Raw genomic sequence first — 15,884 nt, forward strand, 5'->3', positions numbered from 1 at the left:
TAGAAAATATAATTATCAATAGCATAATGTTACTTTTTATTTGCATTTAAAATAGGCGTATTAGACGTTAAACACACAACGAACTTCCAGTGATGGTTGAAATATTTACCAGTCGGAACTTTGGTGGCAAAGCTTTCTAAAATGTATACACATGTGTTTCCTATAATCAACTATTAAATAATACTGACATGTTCTAAGAATATCTCATGTTAAAACAAGCAATCGCACACACGAAACTGGAAAAACGCAATTACAGGAATGAAGGAAAAAAGTGTTTCGACGATTCCACTACGATGTATCACTTAAACTGAATATTACTGCAATACACAAGTTCATCTCCCTCGTATAGATCCTCTATATACTCCTTTCACCTTTCAGATTTCCCTTCTTTTCGTAGGACTGGTTTTCCATGTGAGCTCTTGGTATTCATACAGCTGTTTCTCCAATGGCTTCTCTAATATCCCTGTAGGTGGTACCTATCTTTCCTTTAGTGATATGTGCTTCTAAATCCTTACATTTGTCCTCCATCCGTTCCTATTAGCCGTTTTTCTCTTCCTGCTGATCCCCTTTCTCCTGCTTCATTTGCTGCATTTTTATATTTTTCCTTTCATGAGTAAAATTCCATACCCCTTGTGTTATCCAAGGATTTTACTAGGCCATTTCTTTTTACCCATTTGATCTTCTGCTGCTGCCTTTACTATTTCGTCTCTCAAAGCTAGCCTTTCCTCTTCTACAGCATTCCTTTCCTCTCTTCTAATCAATCGTTGCTTAATGCTCCCTCTGAAACTCTCAACAACCTATAGTTCTCATCAATAAGTGTATTTTAAGCTGTAACTTAGATCTGCAGTGTTGCCCATGTGTGTTTTACTACCAATTTTTAAGAATTTTGCTTAATCCAAAGCATGATACAAAGTTTGAACTATGGTTGTCGTCTAAGGTATAATATAACCCAGTAGCGTCAATAAGCGAGTTGTATGCATTCTAATAAGTTATACAGACAATTAAGATGTAAAAATATTTAATTTGAAGTCTACTGTGCTTTAAAAGTGTTTTGTGTTCCAAATCCTGCATATTTTAAGAAATAATATAATTCTATTTTGCTCCAAAGTTTGAAATTGAGACTTAATGGCTGCTGCTCCATTACGATTGGCTGTGACTATGCCAGTGGGGAGGGATGGTGGTGGCGTGAGTAAATGGGCATAGCTTGTTACATGATGAGGACGTCATCGATAAGGCTGACATCATCACTGACAAGGGGGTGGAGATTATGACGTCATGGGATTTCATCCCTGCATTCTTAAGTGGACCGAAGCCCTCACAGTTATACTACTCACATGCAGAAAATAAGATCCATCATAAAGCTCCCTAGTATCAACTGGATCAACACTACACCAAGTCCTAAGCTAGCAGGAATTTATAGACTGAGTTTATAATCACTAGAGCTGTGGCTGTGTTTACGTACTTTTTGGCTGGGTTAGCCTATCGCACATAGTTAACGAGTAGATGTACATCACTTTATTACATGGTAACTTCATGATTTTCATTGGATGAGCTATCTCACAACACGTTTGGCTTCACAATCGACTCAGTCGTTATTGGATTGCAGGTTTCTGTGTCATATTAGTGCATTCGCATTCCCCTTCCTTACTGAACGTTCGCATCACCTCAAGAGCAAATTAAAAATTTTCTGTACTGCTGCGAGTTATTGGGAAGTTCTCTAGACCGGAAGCTGCTATAGATGTTTGCAGACGGTAACTGCTCGCTGCCATAGTTTATAAAAGTTTGTAATGTTAACAAGCATCACTGTCAAGGTAATTTGAATCAACATGAGGATCAGCGAACTGGCGACAATTGAGGAAACCTATCTGTATGCTGACTGCAATATTTTTTGATGTGTTAGATTTGGATTTACTGTGTTATTGCCCCTGTCTTGCCCAGAATCTAGGATACTCTGCTAGTTACGGGTAAGTTAGAAGGGGGGGGGGGGGGGATTGAGAGAAGGAAGAGGAAAGATTCGTAGTGGGAATACACACCACAGTCACGTGTAGTTCACAAGAAGAATAACTGCTCCTGATTCTCCATGCGGGGTCGAATCTCGCTAATTTTATCTTCATGATCTTTTCGCGAGATACAAATTATTGACATTTCTAGGACTGTGCATTCTCCGATTTTTAACAGTTTACTATGCCCCTCCTGATGGAGCGGATCCCATAGTGAAGATCAATAGTCAAATACATCGAACGAGTGTTTGTAAGTTACTCCCTTTGTTGATTGCCTACATTTCCTGAGGATTATTCCATTGAATCTAAGTCTGACTTACCAGCGATTAATTTGGAGGAGGAGGAAATTAGTGTTTAACGTCCCGTCGGCATCGAGGTCATTAGAGACGGTGCACAAGCTCGGATTAGGGAAGGATGGGAAACGAAGTCGGCAGTGCCCTTTCAGAGAGGCATTTGGCAGGAGCGATTTAGGGAAATCACGGTAAACCTAAATCAGGATGACCGGACGTGTGTTTGAACCGTCGTCCTCCCGAATGTGAGTCCAGTGTGCAAACCACTGTGCCACATCGCTCGGTAGTGATTAGTTTGGTGTGGTCGTCCCACTGCAAATCGTTCCATAACTCATAGATATTCTGTGGAAGAAATTGCTTCCAGTGATAGTTCTACAAGTGTGTTGTTGTTGTTGTGGTCTTCAGTCCTGAGACTGGTTTGATGCAGCTCTCCATGTTACCCTATCCTGTGCAAGTTTCTTCATCTCCCAGTACTTACTGCAGCCTACATCCTTCTGAATCTGCTTAGTGTATTCATCTCTTGGTCTCCCTCTACGATTTTTACCATCCACGCTGCCCTCCAATGCTAAATTTGTGATCCCTTGATGCCTAAGAACATGTCCTACCAACCGGTCCCTTCTTCTCGTCAAGTTGTGCCACAAACTCCTCTTCTCCCCAATTCTATGCAATACCTCCTCATTAGTTATGTGATCTACCCATCTTCAGCATTCTACTGTAGCACCACATTTCGAAAGCTTCTATTCTCTTCCTGTTCAAACTATTTATTGTCCATGTTTCACTTCCATACATGACCACACTCCATACAAATACTTTCAGAAACGACTTCCTGACACTTAAATCTATGCTCGATGTTAACAAATTACTCTTCTTCAGAAACGCTTTCCTTTCCATTGCCAGTCCACATTTTATATCCTCTCTACTTCTAAAGTCATCAGTTATTTTGCTCCCCAAATAGCTAAACTCCTTTACTACTTTAAGTGTCTCATTTCCTAATCTAATTCCCTCAGCATCACCCGATTTAATTCGACTACATTCCATTATCCTTGTTTTGCTTTTGTTGATGTTCATCTTATATCCTCCTTTCAAGACACTATCCATTCCGTTCAACTGCTCTTCCAAGTCCTTTGCTGTCTCTGACAGAATTACAACGTCATCGGCGAACCTCAAAGTTTTTATTTCTTCTCCATGGATTTTAATTCCTACTCCGAATTTTTCTTTTGTTTCCTTTACTGCTTGCTCAATATACAGATTGAGTAACATCGGGGAGAGGCTACAAACCTGTCTCACTCCCTTCCAAACCACTGCTTCCCATAGCCTTTCGCTCCCTGTATTTTACCCCTATCACCTTCATAATATGAAAGAGAGTATTCCAGTCAACATTGTCAAAAGCTTTCTCTAAGTCTACAAATGCTAGAAACGTAGGTTCGTCTTTCCTTAATCTTTCTTCTATGGTAAGTCGTAAGGTCAGTATTGCCTCACGTGTGCCAATATTTCTACGGAATCCAAACTGATCTTCCCTGAGGTCGGGTTCTACCAGTTTTTCCATTCGTCTGCAAAGAATTCGCGTTAGTATTTTGCAGCTGTGACTTATTAAACTGATAGTTCGGGAATTTTCACATCTTTCAGTGCTCTGTCAAACTCTTCACGCAGTATCGTATCTCCCATTTCATCTTCATCTACATTGTCTTCCATTTCTATAATATTATCCGCAAGTACATCGCCCTTGTATAGACCCTCTTTATACTCATTCCACCTTTCTGCTTTCCCTCCTTTAGCTAGGACTGGGTTTCCTTCTGAGCTCTTGATATTCATACAAATGGTTCTCTTTTCTCCAAAGGTCTCTTTAATTTTCCTGTAGGCAGTATCTATCTTACCCCTAGTGAGATAAGCCTCTACATCCTTACATTTGTCCTCTAGCCATCCCTGCTTAGCCATTTTGCACTTCCTGTCGATCTCATTTTCGAGACGTTTGTATTCCTTTTTGCCTGCTTCATTTACTGCGTTTTTATGTTTCCTCCTTTCATCAATTAAATTCAATATTTCTTCTGTCACCAAGGATTTCTACTAGCCCACGTCTGTTTACCTACTTGATCCTCTGCTGCATTCACTACTTCATCCCTCAGAGCAAACCATTCTTCTTCTACTATACTTCTTTCCCCCACTGCAGTCAATTGTTCCCTTATGCTCTTCCTGAAACTCTGTACAATCTCTAGTTTAGTCAGTTTATCCAGGTCCCATCTCTTTAAATTCCCACCCTTTTGCAGTTCCTTCAATTTTAATCTGCAGTTCATAACCAACAGATTGTGGTCAGAGTCCACATCTGCCCCTGGAAATGTCTTACAATTTAAAACCTGGTTCCTGAATCCTTGTCTTACCATTATATAATCTATCTGATACCTTTTAGTATGTCCGAGATTCTTCGATGTATACAACCTTCTTTTATGATTCTTGAACCAAGTGTTGGCTATGATTAAGTTATGCTCTGTACAAAATTCTACAAGGCGGCTACCTCTTTCATTCCTTCCCCCCAATCCATATTCACCTACTATGTTTCCTTCTCTCCCTTTTCCTACACTCGAATTCCAGTCACCCATGACTATTAAATTTTCGTCTCCCCTCACAATCTGAATAATTTCTTTTATCTCATCATGCATTTCATCAATTTCTTCATCATCTGGAGAGATAATTGGCATATAAACTGGTACTACTGTAGTAGGCGTGGGCTTCGTGTCTATCCTGCCCACAATAATGCGTTCACTATGCTGTTTGTAGTAGCTTACCCGCATTGCAATTTTTTTATTCATTATTAAGCCTACTCCTGCATTACCCCTATTTGATTTTGTATTTATAACCCTGTATTCGCCTGACCAAACGTCTTGTTCCTCCTGCCACCGAACTTCACTAATTTCCACTACATCTAACTTTAACCTATCCATTTCCCTTTTTAAATTCTCTAACCTACCTGCTCGATTAAGGGATCTGAAATTCCACACTCCGATCCGTAGAACGCCAGTTTTCTTTCTCCTGCTAACAACGTCCTCTTGAGTAGTCCCCGCCCAGAGATCCCAATGGGGGACTATCTTACCTCCGGAATATTTTACCCAAGAGGACGCCATCATCATTCAACCATACAGTAAAGCTGCATGCCCTCGGGAAAAATTACGGCTGCAGTTTCCCCTACCTTTCAGCCATTCGCAGTACCAGCACAGCAAGGCCGTTTTGGTTATTGTTACAAGGCCAGATCAGTCAATCATCCAGACTGTTGCCCCTGCAACTACTGAAAAGGCTTCTTCCCCTCTTCAGGAACCACACATTTGTCTGGCCTCTCAACAGATACCCCTCCGTTGTGGTTGCACCTACGGTACGGCCATCTGTATCGCTGAGGCACGCATGCCTCCCCACCAGCGGGAAGGTCCATGGTTCATGGAGTGTGTAATCCTACAATAAAGCATATTTCCGTCTATGTATTCGGAACAGGAGTAGGGGGACAAACTATGTGCCAGGCCACGCTGTATTGTTGCCAAATTTATTCAAGATGGCGGCGATGAGACATCCAAGATGGCGGCATGTAGACTTGGCAACATCGCATGACGTCATCCAAGATTTTGGCGGGAGAATAGTCCAATTGTGCTACGTCCACTAACCTACCTTCAGAAAAAATGGCGGGAATTTGGAATTTTTGCGGGAAAATAGACCAATTGTGCCATGTCCACTAACCTAAGCCTCCAGAAGAAAAAATGGCGGGAAGTTCGAATACCAACACGATAACACATGAAAAAAACCGTACTTGTCTTTATTATTATAATTCATTATTATTGATTGTCATTTATTAACATTCATTATCATTTATTATTATACATTATCATTTATTATTATTTATTAACATTTATTATTATTATTATTGCCCTGCCTCCACTAGAAAATTCCCTCCAAATTCAAATTCCAACATGATAATGGCTGCAAAACCTTACTTTTGTTTATTATTCATCATCATTCATTATCATTTATTATCATTTATTATAATAATTACTATTATTATTCTTTATAGGCCTACATCGACTAGAAAATTGCGCCAAATTCAAATTCCAATACGATAATATCTCGAAAACTGTACTTCAATCTATTATTATCATTTATTATTTATTCAAGATGTCCGATTTTCTCGGCGAGAAGGAAATTTTCCTAACATCCATAACAAAATCTATTTCAAGTTCAAATCCCAACACCATAATTGATCACATGTACGAACTTTCTCCCTCACTTATAGTTTTGCACTGGTAGTCTATCATAATCATGTCAAATAATAAACTGCTCTTATAGTAATGTAAGTCACGTCCCTTGATTTTGCAGGGCGGAGGGACTGAAGACTTTCTTTCAAGCAGTACAGTCATCATTTGTTCTCCAACACAGTCAGCACACACATCTTTGATATCGCAGTGCAGTCACCACGACGTCCGCGCTCCAACTGAATTAGTTCAAATCCTCGCCACCCCCTGGCCAGCACGCGGAGACACTGGCTACGCCTATCACGAGAAGCGGCCGGCCACTAGCGCTGGGGGCGAGCCCAGCAATCGCTCCCACGTTGTAAACATGTTTTCGCTGGACACGCTGGATCTTGCCGAGTTTGATGTCACAGCGGCCCCTTGTCCACTCATTACATGTATTCGTCGCCTCCGCACGTTTCCTGCCAAAATTGTCTGCCTCGGGCATGAATCACACAACGGTAGACCGTTCGCTGCTACACTTTTAGCGCCACGTTCAAACCTGTCGATGCCGACCGCTCACCGTCCACCACGTGTCCCTGTGCGAGCGAGAATGCAGTGCTACACTTTTGGCGGCTAAGTTTGCTCAATAGTGGAATCCGTCATGAGTATATAAGAGCACATTTGGACCGCACTAGAACGCCCGCTAATTGACTCGCTCTCGTGCGCGTGCGTAATAACTGTACAATCGCTGCGCCGCCGCCCCGCTTACGTCACACACCCTCCATACACGCAGCGGACATACCCTTATGTAAATACCTGGAAAAAGACTCTTTATTTCAGACATTACGGTCATGCAGGAGTGTCCCAACTGACTTCTCCATGCTCACACCGCGAAACTCCAGAGCGCAGCTGACGTACGTGCGGCCAACACCCTCCATACACGCGACGGACATAGCCTTCTGTAAATACCTGGAATATGACTCTTTATTTCAGACATTACGGTCATGCAGGAGTGTCCCAACTGACTTCTCCATGCTCACACAGCGAAACTCCAGAGCGCAGCTGACGTACGTGCGGCCAACACCCTCCATACACGCGACGGACATAGCCTTCTGTAAATACCTGGAATATGACTCTTTATTTCAGACATTACGGTCATGCAGGAGTGTCCCAACTGACTTCTCCATGCTCACACCGCGAAACTCCAGAGCGCAGCTGACGTACGTGCGGCCAACACCCTCCATACACGCGACGGACATAGCCTTCTGTAAATACCTGGAATATGACTCTTTATTTCAGACATTACGGTCATGCAGGAGTGTCCCAACTGACTTCTCCATGCTCACACCGCGAAACTCCAGAGCGCAGCTGACGTACGTGCGGCCAACACCCTCCATACACGCGACGGACATAGCCTTCTGTAAATACCTGGAATATGACTCTTTATTTCAGACATTACGGTCATGCATGTGTGTCCCAACTGACTTCTCCATGCTCACACAGCGAAACTCCAGAGCGCAGCTGACGTACGTGCGGCCAACACCCTCCATACACGCGACGGACATAGCCTTCTGTAAATACCTGGAATATGACTCTTTATTTCAGACATTACGGTCATGCAGGAGTGTCCCAACTGACTTCTCCATGCTCACACCGCGAAACTCCAGAGCGCAGCTGACGTACGTGCGGCCAACACCCTCCATACACGCGACGGACATAGCCTTCTGTAAATACCTGGAATATGACTCTTTATTTCAGACATTACGGTCATGCAGGAGTGTCCCAACTGACTTCTCCATGCTCACACCGCGAAACTCCAGAGCGCAGCTGACGTACGTGCGGCCAACACCCTCCATACACGCGACGGACATAGCCTTCTGTAAATACCTGGAATATGACTCTTTATTTCAGACATTACGGTCATGCATGTGTGTCCCAACTGACTTCTCCATGCTCACACAGCGAAACTCCAGAGCGCAGCTGACGTACGTGCGGCCAACACCCTCCATACACGTGACGGACATAGCCTTCTGTAAATACCTGGAATATGACTCTTTATTTCAGACATTACGGTCATGCAGGAGTGTCCCAACTGACTTCTCCATGCTCACACCGCGAAACTCCAGAGCGCAGCTGACGTACGTGCGGCCAACACCCTCCATACACGCGACGGACATAGCCTTCTGTAAATACCTGGAATATGACTCTTTATTTCAGACATTACGGTCATGCAGGAGTGTCCCAACTGACTTCTCCATGCTCACACCGCGAAACTCCAGAGCGCAGCTGACGTACGTGCGGCCAACACCCTCCATACACGCGACGGACATAGCCTTCTGTAAATACCTGGAATATGACTCTTTATTTCAGACATTACGGTCATGCAGGAGTGTCCCAACTGACTTCTCCATGCTCACACCGCGAAACTCCAGAGCGCAGCTGACGTACGTGCGGCCAACACCCTCCATACACGCGACGGACATAGCCTTCTGTAAATACCTGGAATATGACTCTTTATTTCAGACATTACGGTCATGCAGGAGTGTCCCAACTGACTTCTCCATGCTCACACAGCGAAACTCCAGAGCGCAGCTGACGTACGTGCGGCCAACACCCTCCATACACGCGACGGACATAGCCTTCTGTAAATACCTGGAATATGACTCTTTATTTCAGACATTACGGTCATGCAGGAGTGTCCCAACTGACTTCTCCATGCTCACACCGCGAAACTCCAGAGCGCAGCTGACGTACGTGCGGCCAACACCCTCCATACACGCGACGGACATAGCCTTCTGTAAATACCTGGAATATGACTCTTTATTTCAGACATTACGGTCATGCAGGAGTGTCCCAACTGACTTCTCCATGCTCACACCGCGAAACTCCAGAGCGCAGCTGACGTACGTGCGGCCAACACCCTCCATACACGCGACGGACATAGCCTTCTGTAAATACCTGGAATATGACTCTTTATTTCAGACATTACGGTCATGCAGGAGTGTCCCAACTGACTTCTCCATGCTCACACCGCGAAACTCCAGAGCGCAGCTGACGTACGTGCGGCCAACACCCTCCATACACGCGACGGACATAGCCTTCTGTAAATACCTGGAATATGACTCTTTATTTCAGACATTACGGTCATGCAGGAGTGTCCCAACTGACTTCTCCATGCTCACACCGCGAAACTCCAGAGCGCAGCTGACGTACGTGCGGCCAACACCCTCCATACACGCGACGGACATAGCCTTCTGTAAATACCTGGAATATGACTCTTTATTTCAGACATTACGGTCATGCATGTGTGTCCCAACTGACTTCTCCATGCTCACACAGCGAAACTCCAGAGCGCAGCTGACGTACGTGCGGCCAACACCCTCCATACACGCGACGGACATAGCCTTCTGTAAATACCTGGAATATGACTCTTTATTTCAGACATTACGGTCATGCAGGAGTGTCCCAACTGACTTCTCCATGCTCACACCGCGAAACTCCAGAGCGCAGCTGACGTACGTGCGGCCAACACCCTCCATACACGCGACGGACATAGCCTTCTGTAAATACCTGGAATATGACTCTTTATTTCAGACATTACGGTCATGCAGGAGTGTCCCAACTGACTTCTCCATGCTCACACCGCGAAACTCCAGAGCGCAGCTGACGTACGTGCGGCCAACACCCTCCATACACGCGACGGACATAGCCTTCTGTAAATACCTGGAATATGACTCTTTATTTCAGACATTACGGTCATGCAGGAGTGTCCCAACTGACTTCTCCATGCTCACACCGCGAAACTCCAGAGCGCAGCTGACGTACGTGCGGCCAACACCCTCCATACACGCGACGGACATAGCCTTCTGTAAATACCTGGAATATGACTCTTTATTTCAGACATTACGGTCATGCATGTGTGTCCCAACTGACTTCTCCATGCTCACACAGCGAAACTCCAGAGCGCAGCTGACGTACGTGCGGCCGGCTGAGCCCGCTCCATTGGCAGCTCCCTGGCCGGCTGACGTCAAGCGACCAGCGGCGCCTGCACGGCCAGCGCGTCAGGTAGGCGGCGAGCGGCGTCTCAGAGTCCGACTACGTAAACATCTTTCCGCGACCGTAAGCACTTAATGCCGGACAAGATGGAACCTGTTGTCCGCGTGCCGGACAAAGGATACGTTTGGCGTCAGAGTTTGACCGACAGTGGAATCCACCTAGACCGTATAAGAGCGCGTTTGCTCGTCGCGAGAACGCTTGCTAATGCACACTCACCACCCCGCTGTATTAAATAACTGAATTTACAATTTCATATACGTATGCAAACGTATTCAACTCCCTAATTTCAACTACTTTTCAAGGATCAGACCGCCACCTCGTCGTCCTAGGAACCAGCGCCAAGTTTGAAATCTACCAGTAAACAAAGCTCACTTGCGCTTCCGCCACCAACCTAAGAAAATTGTTTGAAACTAAGCCACCAGCACTCCACCTCTTCCTACACGTTTCTGGTAAACGGACTCACCCCGCACTAGGTCCATGGACGGAGGAACGAATTTACTTTATTTAGGAATGGAGTATATGTATCACACCAACATGTCCCACATCATACAGACCTGCACAACATTCCTACATAACTCATTTATAATGTTCTAGACACGCGCTTGCTAATTGTAAACAGTTAAAAATAACTCATAGCACTGCCTACAGATATACGAACTGCTCATAAATGATGCAAAACCTTTACCTCCAAATAGCCAAACAACTGCTAATTTTCGCTAATAATTTCAGTGCATAGGGTGATGGAAGGAGGAACGAGTGTACTTTATTTATTTGCGACATATCTTTTTGAAACTTTTACTTCTCATAGGTTTCGATATCTAACGCTCACATCAGGCAGTTTCTGAACTCCAGTAGTGCACTACACTTGGCAACACAACCACACCCATCAAGATATTCTTTCCAGTCCAGACATGTAACTCCTCTACAGATAAATTAGTCCAGTTATTTGTCTACTCAATTCTGACCAGATTGCCGTTATTGCGTAAAAACAGCTCAGACTGCGCTGCGCTACTCGGGGAAGTAAGGAAGGGCTGCACTCTATTTATTTGGAGCCCTTTTATTTAGTCGTGGAGTATATTTGTCACAAAACACTCGCACTGATCCGACTGTGGTCATCTGACACAGGTCCCAAACACGTAAACAACTCCTAATATCACCACACAATAGCAAACAGCTCTTAAATAATGGCCGGCCGAAGTGGCCATGCGGTTCTAGGCGCTGCAGTCTGGAACCGCGAGACCGCTACGGTCGCAGGTTCGAATCCTGCCTCGGGCATGGATGTGTGTGATGTCCTTAGGTTAGTTAGGTTTAACTAGTTCTAAGTTCTAGGGGACTGATGGCCTCAGACGTTGAGTCCCATAGGGCTCAGAGCCATTTGAACCATCTTAAATAATGCAGTACACAATATCAGCAGACGAGCTATGTACTCTTAAAGTCTCCAAATAAAGCACCACACAGTGCACAGACACGCTTGCAAAATAGTGCAACAGACGCGCCCAAACACCACCAGCTGCCAAACCGACCAAAAGTCTCTGCTCGGCCTCCCCCAAACGTGACCTCAACACAGTCGTATTCGCGCCTATCACCGGAGAAACTGATAACGCCTATGCGCCTTAGATTACGCTCCAAGGTAGGCCGCGCGCGTGTGCGGTCGGCGGGGAAGGGGATTCCAGAGTCTCCGGCCAAGTTTAGCCGACACATTTCAAAGCTTCATTGTTCTTCTCATGTATACCGCCGGCGTCTCAGGTCTGGACCTGCCTTCACGTTTACTGGCAGAATAGCTCATAGCTCGTTGACACACTCGATTAACGCGGCCGGGAAAACATTTACTACTCGCATGCAACCGACATGGTGATGGAAAACCAATCACTCTGATCTCCGCTGCATGCGCATGTAATCATTGAGAACACTCTATTTATTTCTTTCGAACAACTTATTTAACCATACAGTATATCTATCACGCTGTCACAAAACACCAATCCCATATGTGTCCTGGGCCATGTTGCACAGCTCACAGACACGCACCCAATCATAATTTCAGTGCACACTACAGCAAACTGCTACTAAATAATACATCACACAGATGTGTAGATACGCTCAGTACTCGTAAACTGTCCTAGTAACGCATAGCAGAGCCTGCAGATCCGCTCGCAAAGTAACTCAGCAGACGTGCGCAGGTACCCCCACTCTGCACTCTGCCCACGGGATCGTGAAGTCACCCATCCGACTGATTTCAGACCTCGCACAGCCCCTGCTCGGCTTCCGCAAGCGCGAGTTGGTGCGGTCAACGCGCTCGTCAGCGGTCAAAGCACACACATACGTCCGTCCAGGACCGCGATCCCGAGCCGCGACCACCGAACGCGGGTGAAAGTCAACTTTATATTAATGTATCATAATTCCAAAGCGCAGCCTCCATACGCTAGACACATCATAGCAGCACATGTCTTTATTGCGGTGTCACCGCCAGACACCACACTTGCTAGGTGGTAGCTTTTAAATCGGCCGCGGTCCGCTAGTATGCGACGGACCCACGTGTAGCCACTGTCAGTGATGGCAGACCGAGCGCCGCCACACGGAAGGTCGAGAGAGACGTACTAGCACTCGCCCCAGTTGTACAGCCGACGTTGCTAGCCATGGTTCACTGAGAATTACGCTCTCATTTGCCGAGACGATAGTTAGCATGGCCTTCAGCTACATTTGCTACGACCTAGCAAGGCACCATTACCAGTATAGATATTGAGATTCTACTAATGTATCATCAAGAGCGATGTTCTACAAATGTGGATTAAAGTTAAGTATTCCAGAAGCTACGTACTTTTCTTTATAGCATTCATTACGTATCCTGTTTCAGACCTCACGCCAGCCTGCGTGAGTTTAAGCGCGTGCCTTTCGGCTTGCTCTCATTGTGTCTAGGCTGCCTTGTCTAGACACAACGTTTACCTCCTATGACACTGTAGCACACTGCGCATTGCTACTCACACGACATTACACGGCCCTTTAACTAAACATAACTACACATCCCTGCCCTCGCCTCGTCGCGTGACCAGCCATCTAAAAACCTTCTCAATATTATTCTTACTTTACAACATTTTAAAAATAAGATCTAATTTACACCTCCCACCACACCTAACCTCACACCCGTCCCACCATCAACATACGCAAACGTTCTCAGCCCTATCTTGACACTCATATATCACCCCAAAAACCATGCCCATCAATCAATTTACCATTCTCATCCCCTCTTTTCGAATTGTAAACGCAGCCTCTATCTAAACACCAATCAACTCATCTTTCTTGCACTTTCAACAGTCAAATTAATTTTACACACACCCAGAAATACTAAACGCAATTAAAGACTCAAACTTTTATACAGAGCATCAAGCACATACGACACTCACACCAATATTCAAAGCCTGGTCCATATTTACCACCTCCACCTTCAATTTAATATTATTACCATTGCCGCAACATTCTACCAGCGCTCGATTTGTACCTATTTTTCCGCTCTTAACTGTTGTCATTAGCGGTCGAATATCACTATCTATAGATTGCATATATTTCCACATAAAAAAATCTCTCCCCGCCGTTTACAGACTCCTATATCCGAACACATAGCATCATTCAGCTATCACTTGCTCTTATCTAATAACTCATCCATCACGTCTGGGGGCAAGGTCATCCCTTTATTTATTTATTTCCTTCCTTCAGCAGCAGACAGCTATTTTTTTACAGTGGTAGCTAAACTGCGCCATCAACTTAACATCACCATTCACGAAACATATCTTCAAATACGTAAACACACTTACTCAATTACGCAGCGGTCTCGCTGAGGACATGACCTTCAATATTACAGTTCTTAATCCAATAACCACCGAAACTAGTACTAAATGCTCAAACTAATCCCATAGCGCCTTACAAAGCGAGTGTCCGAGCGCCGCCGGCGGCATGTCAAAGACACATAGCTGTCCATCTAAACAGCCGTCCACTGAGCCCCAGGACCAGAATGCTGAAGTGGGCTCTCCCTATACCTGCTCTCCAGCTATTGTCTAACGACATACAGTGCACAAATGGATTCCTGAATAGCGCAGATCTCTATCTCCCTGTTGCATCTCCAACAGGACATGTAAACAGTGTCTCCCCAGCCAGCGAACCCGACGTCATTCACCCTTCGTTGATAATTTCCACTCCCATATATAAAACCATATTCACTCCTGCCAAAACTCACTTAATAATAAAAAAGCATTATCCCTTTCTAAGCATGGATGAGTATGCATTTATCTTCACCCATCTGATCTCTGCGATTTAAGCTGGAGAAAGACATATCTATTACCTTCTGCAACCTGTCTATAAACAGAACGATCTCAGTTATTACAACAGGACCTTGTTTTGACAATTCGCCGGAAATGCGCACAATGTTGTACACCTCAAACTAGGTACAAGTACAACAGATCCTCAACACCCTATCACCTTTATCCTCTATCACCAAATAGTGAAAAAGTCACGAAGGCACCAATGCGATCCACCTCCAGCGCGGACAAACGGAATTCACAGTACTCCCCCCTAATAACTCAGAGTGCAGCTATCCAAGAATTCCTAACAGCTCACCAAATCCAACACCTCAAACTACAAATGCCTATATGAACAATATCATATTAAATATACACGCTGCAGAGAGCCCTTTAAAGTTTGATCACCCATACTCTAAGCGAATGAGAAGCTGCCTATGGTTCTTGTTCAAACAATGTTTTGTAACACGCTTTTGCACACTGCCGAGCATTCCGTATTTCTGCCGCGACTTCAAAGTCGTTGTCTGATTCTAAACAGACATTAACACAGACTGATGCACGGTCTCTCACAGGAAACTATACCTTGCACCTTATAAATCATATTCTTACAGTCGATAGCATAACATTGAATGATTTTAAATAAAGGACACCCACAACACAAGGAAAATAGAAGAGCCTGCTGGCGTTGTAGCCACTTCCCTCGAAAGTGATTGACCACCTCTACATTTAAACTCATATGTTGCAGTGACCGAATAGTTTATAACTCTGCATTAAATTTCTAGTGATTGGTCATTTTTGCACACAAGTACAGGATCACCGTTATCGGTTCTAGCAACTCGGTACGGTAAATCAACCAAAATTTCTCCCCCAATTCAAGCAAGCATTGTCAGTCAATCACTATGTCGTAGCCAATGCACAGATGCGATGGATAAGACACCATCGATCTACTGTAATAATATCCATCACAGCTCATATCGCGAAAAATTTTACAGTAAGTCCAACACTGGCCAATCATGTGACAGCTTGTTTTCTTAATATCAGTATCAT

The sequence above is a fragment of the Schistocerca cancellata genome, chromosome 2, assembly GCF_023864275.1.
Source record: "Schistocerca cancellata isolate TAMUIC-IGC-003103 chromosome 2, iqSchCanc2.1, whole genome shotgun sequence".
NCBI lineage: Eukaryota > Metazoa > Arthropoda > Insecta > Orthoptera > Acrididae > Schistocerca > Schistocerca cancellata.